Here is a 12,690-nt window from a genome sequence, read left to right as displayed (position 1 = left end):
ATAATATAAAAATGAATCGCAAAATGTGTTGGTAAGCGCATGACTCGAGAACGGCTGAACCGATTGCGATAATTCTTTTTTTATTATATTCCTTGAAGTACGAGGATGGTTCTTATATAGAGAAAACGTAAATATGTACCACGGGCGAAGCCGGGGCAGACCGCTAGTAGTCTCATAATTTCACTGTTTATTAATGACTAGCTGTGCCCCGCGGTTTTACCCGCATTTCTCCGCTCCTATTGGTCTTAGCATGATGATATATAGCCTTATAGCTTCCTCGATAAGTGTACAAACATTGAAGTTATTATTCAAATCGGACCCGTCGTTCCTGAGATTAGCGCGTTCAAGCAAATAAACAAACTCTTCAGCTTTATAATATTAAGTATAGGTTATTTCTTGTTATTATAGTCTCGTTATTTTATTGTTAACAACACCTATATTTAGATCCTAATGTACGTGAATGTTAACGACGCAAATAAATTAAATATTAACTAATCATTAAAAAAGCACATTATAATATACTACACTTGAGCCCGCGGCTTCGCCCGCGTTTTCAAAGAAAAACCCGCATAGTTCCCGTTCCCGTGGGATTTCCGGGATAAAACCTATCCTAGGTGATAATCAAAGTTACCCTCTATATGTGTGCTAAATTTCATTGTAATCGTTTCAGTAGAATTTGCGTGAAAGAGTAACAAACACACACACACACATCCTCAGGTAGGACTATACGTTCACACCGCATAATAATATAATATATTTACGACCTACTGAACTACTAAAAAACATCGCATAAACCGTTTCGGGAAATAAATATTTTCATTTACAAACATAATAATTATTCAATACGACTTCTTCCAGACGCACTTTTGAATCGTCATTACATAGTTTCAACCAAGAAGCTTTATCCTCTAATACACTGGAGATTGCACTATGACCATTAACTTGAAACAAGAAACTATGACATTCAATGACGTCAGTCATGTTTTTTGTCTCTTTCTGTCGAGTGACCACGCTGGTTTGTAAATTCAGGATTTTTCAAAATAGAAAAAACTAAAAATCATGATCTATAAATAATAACGACATATATTTTTAACAGTATTTATATTATAATATTATGGTCATACTTTATAGGTAGGTACATACAATTTTAATTGGTATAGAATGATAGTTATAAATAACTTTTGGCTACAAAGCTTGGATATGAACCGATATATAGCATTAACATCCTTTGTAAATAGAGGAAAGTTGTGTTTTGCATCAGATGCTGTTTACCAAATTGTTAGCTACTTAGATCTTCTTTTTAAACGCGTTGCTTCGACGGGTCAATTTCAAGCCAGAATCATCAAAGAAAAACTGTTTATAGCAGCCTTGCACAAATTTTCTTTACAAAGTTTATTTTTCAAAAGGTATTTTTTTCTGGGTCGTAATCCTCAGTAATTTTACCCTTGATGGGCACATATATTTCTTTTTATTTTACTTTTTGGAAAGCTGAAATACCTAAAACAAAAAATATGAGGTAAGTTAAAAAAGTATAAATTTCAATGTAAAAACGAACAATCTTATTACTACATGTGAGTGCAATACCGATGTCGAGTGTTGTTTCATTACTAGTAAAAATCTTGAAAATGGTGTTCTAAATTTCATCATAATATTGTTATTACAATATATTCTCTTCACTATCCATAAAAACTCGTCATCATGGTTACCTTACTTGTTAATTTTGTTTATTGAAAACTTGTTGAAAAATGATAAAGTATTAGGAAAATAACAAATTTAACATGAATGCTTTCTAAAATGATGCAAAATTTTACAATTTTTGCCATTGAAATGATTCTAAACAGGTAAATGCAGGAGTATTGAGGAATATTGTAAATAACGTAATTGTATACACTTGCCTGTGAAATTCTATGCCAGAATTTGGTGTCCAAACACTTCTGCAATTTTGCACAATACAATGCATTCTTTATATTCGGAAAATATTCATTAAATAAGCAACAATATTAACTTAAATATTCGAAGCGACGCAATTTTTTTGACACACATGCCATATTGACAAAGTGAGAGTTGCTACAATTTTATTATGGTGACTACCCATAATCAGGGAGTATCGCTTTTTAATAATTGGTTCAGATACTTAGTTTATTTAGCATAAATAATAATTGTCTCATCCAACAATGCTTCTGAATGACGTTGTTGGCAATTTATCAACAAACTCATGTTCAAAAACTAACCTTTTGCACAGAATATTACAGCATACATAGTAGCCTTGGGAAAACTTCGTATTAACAGTGGCAATACCAAGTTAGGTGTGAAAGTGATAAAAAACATGAACTGGGCAATATTTTCTTGTTACACGTCAATGTTCATACCGAAATCTACAGTGTATTAGATATAAGCTTCTTGGTTTCAACATTTATCACCGATTTGGAAAGCAGTATCTATGGAGAAGAACCGGCAGGAAGCTCTTCATCATTCCAAGGCTACTAATAATATAAATGCGAAAGTTTGTGAGGATGGATTGTAGTGTGTATGTTTGTGACACTTTCACGAAAAAACTACTGAACAGATTTGGATGAAAATTTACACCAATACAGGTTATACATCTGAATAACACATGAGTTATAGAAAACTTGTTTTTCTCTCATATTTATTAATAACTAGCTTTCCGCCCGCGGCGTCGCCCGCTTTGACTAACAAATTTTACAAAACATTCCTCTAGAACAGAAAACAATTGCATCAAAATCTGTTATGTAGTTTAAAAGATCTAAACATACAAAATAAACATACATTCAGACGCGAGAAGTGACTTTGAGTTATACTATGTAGTGACAAATATTCATAAAAAACTACAATTCACATCGAATACCTACGATTCACGACGTCTAAATTTCTCTATCAAGGATTTTAAATATAAATATGTACATAGTTATACACATAATCTTATATAATCGATACTTTGCAAACACACGGACATGGCACTTATCACCTTGGCAATGAATATACGGAATACCAAGATCATTTCAAGTATTGAGGTTTAACATTTTGATCAAAATTACTTCTACATAATAGCATATTAACTACACTAACTTTATAATATTACTAACTTTCCGCCTGCGGCTTCGCCCGCGTTTTCAAAGAAAAACCCGCATAGTTCCCGTTCCCGTAGGATTTCCGGGATAAAGTCTAGTCTGTATATATTACTCGTGGATAATGTAACTTTCCAATGGTGAAAGAATTTTTAAAATCGGTCCAGTAGTTTATGAGCCTATTCATTACAATCAAACAAACAAAGTTTTCCTTAAAATTCATGTTTTCTTCTCTAGCTTCGCGGAGCCGGCATACCTATATAACGCTTCTCTAATATGAGCATTTTGTCTATGAAAACTTAATCTTAAACGATAGCTCACGTGCGGGTGGCAATGTTGGGCGGGTTGCTTGTTATGGGTGTTCACAAAGAGTTTTAAGAATTCATCTATTTGAAAAAACATGCGTCTAGAATTTTATAAGTATTTTTTACGTACTCAGCGTGTGCAAAACTTTAACCTCCTTTGAGCTTAGAATACCGACGGTGGGACACCCTGTATATTATTTTACTAATTAAGTATGAACGCGTAATTTTATAAATTAATTAAATATATAAAAAATTCAGAATTACAAGACGCATTAGTTTAAATATTATAGTTTATTTAATAATAATTAATGTAATAAAAATAAAAATACCTAATAACTAGTTTACTCGTTATTTTGTACCTACTTTTAAAGCCTATAAAATAATTTTAAATACAATTTTTTGTGATTATTTATTTTATTTCCAAATCTCTGATTTGTGATTCTTTTTAGTGATGGTTTAATAATTAATACGTTAGTTGATACATTTTCTTATTTTTATGTACCAAAATATGAATTTTTTATTTTACCTTAAAAAATATGATTAAACACACTTATGTATTTTATCCGTTTTATTATAAGAAATCCAATATATTATTAAAAATCGTTTAAAAAGCCACGAAAATACTTTCAGTATTACGTTTGTTGTTTTTTTTATACTTTTCTTTTAAAAAAAAGAAGATTCCCATGACATAGAATAACTTATAATTTTATGCCTTTTTTGTATCAGGGTCATTAATTTTTGTTTTTGTATTAGCTATAACAACAAATATTTTTTATTTCCTAAACAATGCTTCATTGTCTTATTTATTATTATAAAAATCACAATATTAATTATACGTATTATCATAATTTAAAAAAACAAAAAAAATGTTGCTTCAATAAGCCATAGATAAATATATAATAATATTTATTTATCAAAGCAACTAGCAACTAGCTGTGCCCCGCGGTTTTACCCGCATTGCTCCGCTCCTGTTGGTCTTAGCGTGATGATATATAAGCCTATAGCCTTCCTTGATAAATGGGCTATCTAACACCGAAAGAATTTTTCAAATCGGACCAGTAGTTCCTGAGATTAGCGCGTTCAAACAAAATCATCAAAATTTGTTTACCATATCATAAGTTATGATGAGGTCATGCATAAAAAGTAAAAACTAGTGGAATTTATATTTTGGACCGGTTTACATATTGTTTTTGATGTTTATATATCCTATTATAGGATCTCTAAATCTATACTAATATTATAAAGCTGAATTCAAAATTAAAGTTGCTGATTTTATTTTTAAATCCTACCGTAAAACGTAGCATCTCTCTTTTGTGTGTATTTATTTATATGTATGTTTATTAATTTTTATTATATTCGTTACCATACAATTTTCTTTTACTTATATGTAACTATGATATTTTTAATGTGTAATATATTTTGTTTATTTTTTGAATATTATTTCCATTCTTCTATTTCGGTCTGTAGCTGTTCTTCAAACAAGGGGGCCACTGAAAATCAGTGCTGTGCCGTTGATGGCACAGCTAAATACTGAGTTGGTCCCTTTTTGCTAATGGTCTGCCACACTTTTGTCTCTTTCTCTGTTTTTGTATTTCTTTTCTTTTATTATATCTGTTGTTGGCCTTTGGTAGGTAAATAAATTCTTTCTATTTTATTCTATTCTATTCTATTCTTACAAAATCACTTTTGAATCGTCATAACATTTTTAACATTTACCACCGATTCGGAAAGCAGTACCTTTATCTACGGAGAAGAACCGGCAAGAAACTTCTGCCTCCTGTATGTATATACCTAGTTAGCTATAGATTAGTTAGACAATGCTATAGGTTACTCTTTATTGCGGTGAAACATCTCTTTCCCATGGGAATTTCCTATAACAAGTAACAACGCGGGAAAAACCCGCGAGAGTAAAACTAGTGCAAAAGTCTCTATCTGTCCGTCTTTTCAACAACACTGTTGATTTTTCATGTACTTACTGAAATAAATAATTTATATACGTAGCATCTACTACAATACAATCATCAATTTAAGTAAAAACAATATATAATACTAGCTTTCCGCCCGCGGCTTCGCCCGCGTTTTCAAAGGAAAACCCGCATAGTTCCCGTTTCCGTGGAATTTCCGGGATAAAACCTATCCTATGTGTTAATCCAAGTTACCCTCTATATGTGTGCTAAATTTCATTGTAATCGGTTCAGTAGTATTTGCGTGAAAGAGTAAAAAACGCACACACACACATCCTCACAAACTTTCGCATTTATAATATTAGTAGGATAAGTGAGGTTAACAACAATTCTATAATATCTAATAAAATAACGAATAATTTAAAAAACCACACGTCAATTTGCACAGATAATTTAAATATTCTAACATTACCGGTTCACCGATTTATAAATATACGTAAATCGATAAAAAAACGCCAATCGATTAAAACATCACGTTTTATTTTTATAACATTTGTACGATTCACGTGATCACTATAGATGAAACCTTGAAATCTTGAAAGAAAGATAGAAAAAAGTCGAAAAGATTTATTACCTACATAAAATAATTTAACGAGAAAAACACGCAGCACGTAGACGAAAATAAGTATGTTAGACATCCGAGAATTATTGAGAAAAACATCATAATATTATATCATTAAGAAAACAAAAAAATGCAGAGTTAAAAAGTGCAGAGCTACCAAAAGAACATCTCACTATTTCCTAAGTACAGAATAAATCCATACCTAATATTATAAATGCGAAAGTAACTCTGTCTGTCTGTCACTCAATCACGCCTTAACTACTGAACTAATTTGCATGAAATTTGGAATAGAGATATTTCGATACCCGAGAAAGGACATAGGATAGGTTTTATCCCGGAAATCCCACGGGAACGGGAACTATGCGGGTTTTTCTTTGACTGCGCGGGCGATGCCGCGGGTGGAAAGCTAGTTTAAAATAATACCAAACTAACATTGAAAAACGATTTAGAAATCCAGTTGCTATTTGGCATTGACAGCATTTGTCCTTTCAAAGGAAATTAATGGAAAATCTTTCCTTATTGACTTTAATACGAAATAATTAAATAAAACATTTGCTTATACAACTACATTTCTAAGAAATAAAAATAAAAATTTATTCATTCATCGAACAATTTTTTGATACTTTGACTCCAAATAATAGAATAACTAATAAGTATTTTCTGTGCATGATTTTACCCGCATTGCTCCGCTCCTGTTGGTCTTAGCGTGATGATATATAGCCTATAGCCTTCTTCGATAAATGGGCTATCAAACACCGAAAGAATTTTTCAAATCGGACCAGTTGCAGTAGTTCCCGAGATTAGCGCGTTCAAACAAACTTTTCAACTCTATAAGTAAAGATAATATCGCCTTAGAATATAGCATTGATTATTAATATTATATATCCCTTATTATAAACTAGTATATTAAAATAAGTATACTTATAAACTAGTATATTTATATGGCTACGTCACTTCCATACATATTTATTTAATCCATTTTATATTTTCCGCAATAATACATGTTTTACTAGATAAGTAAATTAAAACAAAACTAGATAATAAAGAATCGTCATTCATAAAATATGTTCATTATTTTAATAATCAATGTATAACATATTATATTTATTTTATTTTAATTACACAGATATCTACTTTTCAGAGACGAATAATAAAAAGGTAAGAATCGTATTAAATATATTTTAGTATATATATATATATATGTATTACCATCGCATCGTTAAAAAACATCTTTTAATAATTCATTTATTACATAATAGCTTACCGCCCGCGGCATCGCACGCTTTGTCTCAAACCTAATAAATTATGCACTAAAACCTTCCTCTTGAATCACTCTATCTATTAAAAAAACCGCATCAAAATCCGTTGCGTAGTTTTAAGGATTTAAGCATACAAATGGACATGACAGAGAAAGCGACTTTGTTTTATACTATGTAGAGATGTATAAAATCATTAATTATCAGATTTTTATTTAATGTCGTATTTAAAAGTAACAACTAGGATCTATTATTATGAAATCTTAAAATTGAATTTAATATATTGACACATTAATTATTTATTTAATAATTTATCTAGGTAACTATAGTTTAAAAACCACAGAACACAATATTAAAAACTAATAAAGGAGCATTTAAAATATTGACAAGTCATTACGCAACGAGAAATATTATTCTTACCGAATATGAAAATTGTTTGCACAACAATAATCTAAAACAATAAAAATAAAACGTTTTTATAAAAGCAACCTGTCAAATTTATTACAGATTAAAAAGTTTATCCTAAAAAAAAAGAACGAAGAAAAATTTAGCGCCAAAAATTCAACGGAAAAAGGCGCGAACAATTTTTTTTTTCTTGACAAAGGACAATTACGTACAATTTTTTTTTTAATTCTTGTCGAAGGAAATTTTATAGATACAAAAAGTGAACGCTCACAAAATTCCTCAGATAATAACAACTTACCGATAAATTATTTCACTGTAACACACAAGCAACGTACGTGCTTTCGACACGATCCGCTTGCACTAACTAAAGATAAATCGAAGTGAGATTATGTTGTTGATAGCTGTGTGACGCTGGCTGTACGCATGTTTAGTGTAAATAAGTTATATTACCACCAATACCACAAAACAATATAAACACAGTCTAACTTTAAACCAGGGATCTGTCACTTTAATAGTTGTCTATGTGAAATACGACAAAAATTAAAGAGAACTCACAAGTTCTTTGTGGTAAGACAGGGTAAGACAGATAGGGTTTAAAAACAATAGACAGATTTCAAAGGTTGAAGTTCGGGATGCCAGTCAAGTAGAAATCGTAAAAGTGTAAAAATTAGAGATAACTTCGTGGTTTTTTTCATCGAGTCAATTTTAATATTAATGTTTTTGATCAAACAGAATCCTTGAAAATATCATCTAGTTTGATATATTTTATTTTTTAGATTTGGTATTAAATATTACACGTATCATCTAATAGAAGATTGGTAATAAAATGTATTAAAAATATTGGATTTTAATATCACCTTCCTCGTAAATCCCTAATCTTAATAGATCTTTGAAATCGTCAATAATTGGATATTTTTAAACCCTTACAGGTGAAGCTCATCTACACTAATATTAAAAAGAAGAAAACTTTGTTTGGTTGTTTGATTGTAATGAATAGGCTCAACTACTGGACCGATTTTGATGAAATTTGGCACAGACAATCTTAGACCCTGATAAAACATGGCTACCTTTTATTGCGAAATATGTACCACGGGCGAAGCCGGGGCGGACCGCTAGTATTAAATAAAACCTTCCTTTCATTCATCATTTATATAATTTCAATGATACCTATTCTGATTCATTTCGAACCAATTAGCATTTTCCTTCAAGCATTAAACTCAATGTCAAATACAATACTATTTGGTGAATCAACTTATATAGGTAATTATTTTTTAGTATTAGAAGGCAAAGGATAAAGTGTTAATAACTAAAATTTGCAGTTAAATATTTTTTAACGGATTTTAAACCCGGCTTTTTTCATTATATTATTATACGATCTTCCGCCCGTGTTTTCAAAGAATAACCCACATAGTTCCCGTGGGATTTTTGGGATGAAACCTATCCTATGTGCTAATCCAAGTTACGCTCTATATGTGTGTTAAATTTCATTGTAATCGGTTCAGTAGTATTTGCGTGAAAGAGTAACAAACATACACATCCATCCTCACAGTCACAAACTTTCGCATTTATAGGTAGTATCAAGTATGATTGTAGCAAGCCTTATCCCGATGTTTCGACTTTACATAGAGCAAGACAATTTCTTAATATATAGTATAGATTATATTCTATAGATAATAGATGTATATAGATTTTATACTAACATTAGAGTTTGTTTGTTGGATTTATCGAGGAAGATTACTAGCTAGTAGCTTTCCACCCGCGGCATCGCCCGCGCTGTCTAAGAAAAACCCGCATAGTTCCCGTTCCCGTGGGATCTTCGGAATAAAACCTATCTTATGTCCCGGGGTAAAAAGTAGCCTATGTCCTTTCTCGGGTATCAAAATATCTCTATACCAAATTTCATACAAATTGGTTCAGTAGTTAAGGCGTGATTGAGTAACAGACAGACAGACAGAGTTAATTTCGCATTTATAATATTAGTATGGATATATCATAATGCTAGTGGGGACTGGGGACGGAGCAATACGGGTAAAACGACGGGGCACAGCTAGTTTGTAATGTTGCTGTAAAATTAAAAACAAAAAAATACCTAAAGTGTGTGGTAATAAGTTAAAAGGTAACCGACTCATACATAAAATATCAACGCGCTGTGCGTCAAACTAATCCATCCTCAATTCCATTCAACAAGTAAATATATTGTAATAATCGTTATTTATATTTATACATAATATTAGGTTAGTATTTTATTGTTTTCATTTTACTCGAGTATTATACACTAGCTGTTCCCCGCGGTTTCACCCGCATTGCTCCGCTACTGTTCGTCTTAGCGTGATTATAAAAGCCTTCCTCGATAAATGAGCTATCTAACACCGAAATAATTTTTAAATCGGACCAGTAGTTCCCGAGATTAGCGCGTTCAAACAAACAATCAAACAAAGTCTTCAGCTTTATAATATTACTAGCTTACCGCCCGCGGCTTCGCCCGCTTTGTCTAAAACCTAATAAATTATATACTAAAACCTTCCTCTTGAATCACTCTATCTATTAAAAAAACCGAATCAAAATCCGTTGCGTAGTTTTAAAGATTTAAGCATACAAAGGGACATAGGGACAGAGAAAGCGACTGTGTTTTATACTAATAATGTAGAGATTATAGTATAGTTTTAGAAATTAAAGATTTCAACGCTGCAAAGTGTAAGAAACGTCGGAATAATAGTGAATAAACCGCGTTTAAAATCCATTTCTATGTTCAATTTCTAAACAAATAACTTAAGTAAACGATTTTCTTATATAAGTAACTGTTGTGTATGTAAAAAACTGTTTATTTTTTACATACATGTTTGTTATTAATAAAGTTATATAAATTTATCATAATTTTTTTTTCTGTTTCATGATTTAAATTTAAAATACATTTTATTGTTTAAATTAAGTTATTTTTACTACTCAATGATTTTTCGCGATAAGGCCGCCAAATTGTACATACCTAATATTTTTGTAAATTTTATTTTTGTGTGTATTTTTTTATCAATTTATAGTAACTAATTATCTTAATAATTGTTCCTGTGGTTTTTTGCGTGATAGAAATATAAATAAGTTATAAATCTTCACATTCGAATTTATGCAGATAAAAAAAAACATAAATTTACTAACATCATAATATGTACGTTACCCGGATAAAAAGTAGGAACTTAGTAGTAGGTTAGATATTATAATTCAAAATATCCATTCTTACAGAATTTGGCATATTTTTTAAAATAATATGATAATTATTGAGCATTAAAAAAAATATTCTGGTGTCCATTTATAGCTTTCCGCCCCCAGCTTCGCCCGCGTTGCCAAAGGAAAATTTCCAAACGAATGCGATGACTCACAGCGGTAAAAAACCCGTCAATCTCATTTAACATAATATTATAACTATAATAATATAACGGCTCCGTTGTGACGTGAAAGAAACAAAACAGTTTTAATATAAATACTAGTTTTACGCCCGCGGCTTCGCCCGCGTTTTCAAAGAAAAACCCGCATAGTTCCCGTTCGAATTTTCGGAATAAAACCTATGTGTTAATCCAAGTTAGGTACTCTCTATATAATATGTCAAAATTTATGAAAATCGGTTTTGCAGTTTTTGCGTGAAGAAGTTTCTAAGTTACCTACTTATAATATTGCTACGATATTAAGGACAAAAGAATTCGAGAAATTACTTCAAAACAAAATCAATGACGACATTAAAAAATATGCAGATTGCCCTGAGATATGAATTATATTAGATAATCGCAAAACTGCGTCAAGGCTTGTGTAAACTTGAATAATTTATAATATTAATTATAATTCACTTTTAGAATATATTCAACTAATATTAATGTGTTACGTACTAGCTATGCCCCCGTTTTACACGCATTACTCCGCTCCTGTTGGTCTAGCGTGATAAAATATTCCTTCCTCGATAAATATGGGCTATATAACACCGAAAAAATTTTTCAAATCGGACCAGTAGTTCCTGAGATAAGCGCGTTCAAACAAACAAACAAACTCTTCAGCTTTATAATAAGTATAGATTTAAGTTTATGAAGGTTTCCAAGTTAGCTTTTACTACTCGCAAATAAATAACAGACTAACTAACATTGAATAAATGTAATAAAAATTACCGGTTTATTTTATAGTTCTGCTAATTACTTATATAATTTAGAAGTGAAGGAATTTAAATATAGGCCAATATCGTCAAGATGGGTTTAACAAAATTATTATCCAAGATACACTCGCCTAGTTTGGATCACCTCTAATAATATAATGAAATTTAGCACACGTCACATAGAGGGTAACTTGGATTAACACATAGGATAGGTTTTATCCCGAAAATACGACGGGAACGGGAACTATGCGGGTTTTTGAAAACGCGGGCGAAGCCGACGGAAAGCTAGTCGTATAAAATTGATCCATTGATAAAATGTTTTTTTTTTTTTTGTAAATAAATATTTATTTGTTTATAATTGCTGTCATAAAAGCAAAGGATAGTTTCTACTTCCGAACGAGTACGAATAAATGTTAGATATACGTATCTATTTTTTACCCTTTGTACATAAAATCAATTAGGTCTCCGTAGATTTATATAAAGAGCAATTATTGCAAAAATAAATTCACCCATCCAAATTAGACCCGCAACAACCGTTGCTTAACCTTGTTTTTTTCAAATTGTCAAAAAAAGACAAAATATAGAATTGTGATTTGAAGTGTTTTTTAATGATTTGTCATTTATATTTTTAAGAATATAAAAATATTGACTTTTCCTTATTTTTATTATATTGGAAATGATAAATGTTTGTTTTATTATAATGAGTGTTCCTTTTCCTGATTTTTTTACAACTAATTAAACTGAAATGTCAATTTGAAATAAAAAAACATTCCTACATCTCTTTGTTTGATACAGTTGTAACATTTGTGGTATCATCACCGATTGATAGATCATGGTTTCGCTTCAAATTTATGAAAAACTAGTCCGCCCCGGCTTCGCCCGTACATCAAGGAATATAAAAAAAATAACGAAATCGGTTCAGCCGTTCTCGAGTTATGCGCTTACCAACACATTTAGCGATTCATTTTTATATACTAAAAGTT

At 30.9% G+C, this 12,690-nt stretch overlaps 1 protein-coding gene across 1 annotated transcript in view; it reads right to left on the bottom strand.

The window, feature by feature from the left end:
• Positions 1-7,990, bottom strand: part of LOC123704445 (fatty acyl-CoA reductase wat-like) — a 47,131-nt gene extending 39,141 nt beyond the window's left edge. Inside the window, exon 1 of the mRNA XM_045652833.1 lies at positions 7,877-7,990. The gene's annotated coding sequence lies outside the window, so the exon portion shown is untranslated. The remainder of the gene's footprint in view (positions 1-7,876) is intronic.
• Between the last annotated feature and the right edge of the window lie 4,700 nt (positions 7,991-12,690).

This window comes from Colias croceus, chromosome 29 (genome assembly GCF_905220415.1).
Source record: "Colias croceus chromosome 29, ilColCroc2.1".
Taxonomy (NCBI): Eukaryota; Metazoa; Arthropoda; class Insecta; order Lepidoptera; family Pieridae; genus Colias; species Colias croceus.
Note: the sequence above shows the minus strand (reverse complement) of the source record. Positions and strands in the feature narration are given on the sequence as shown.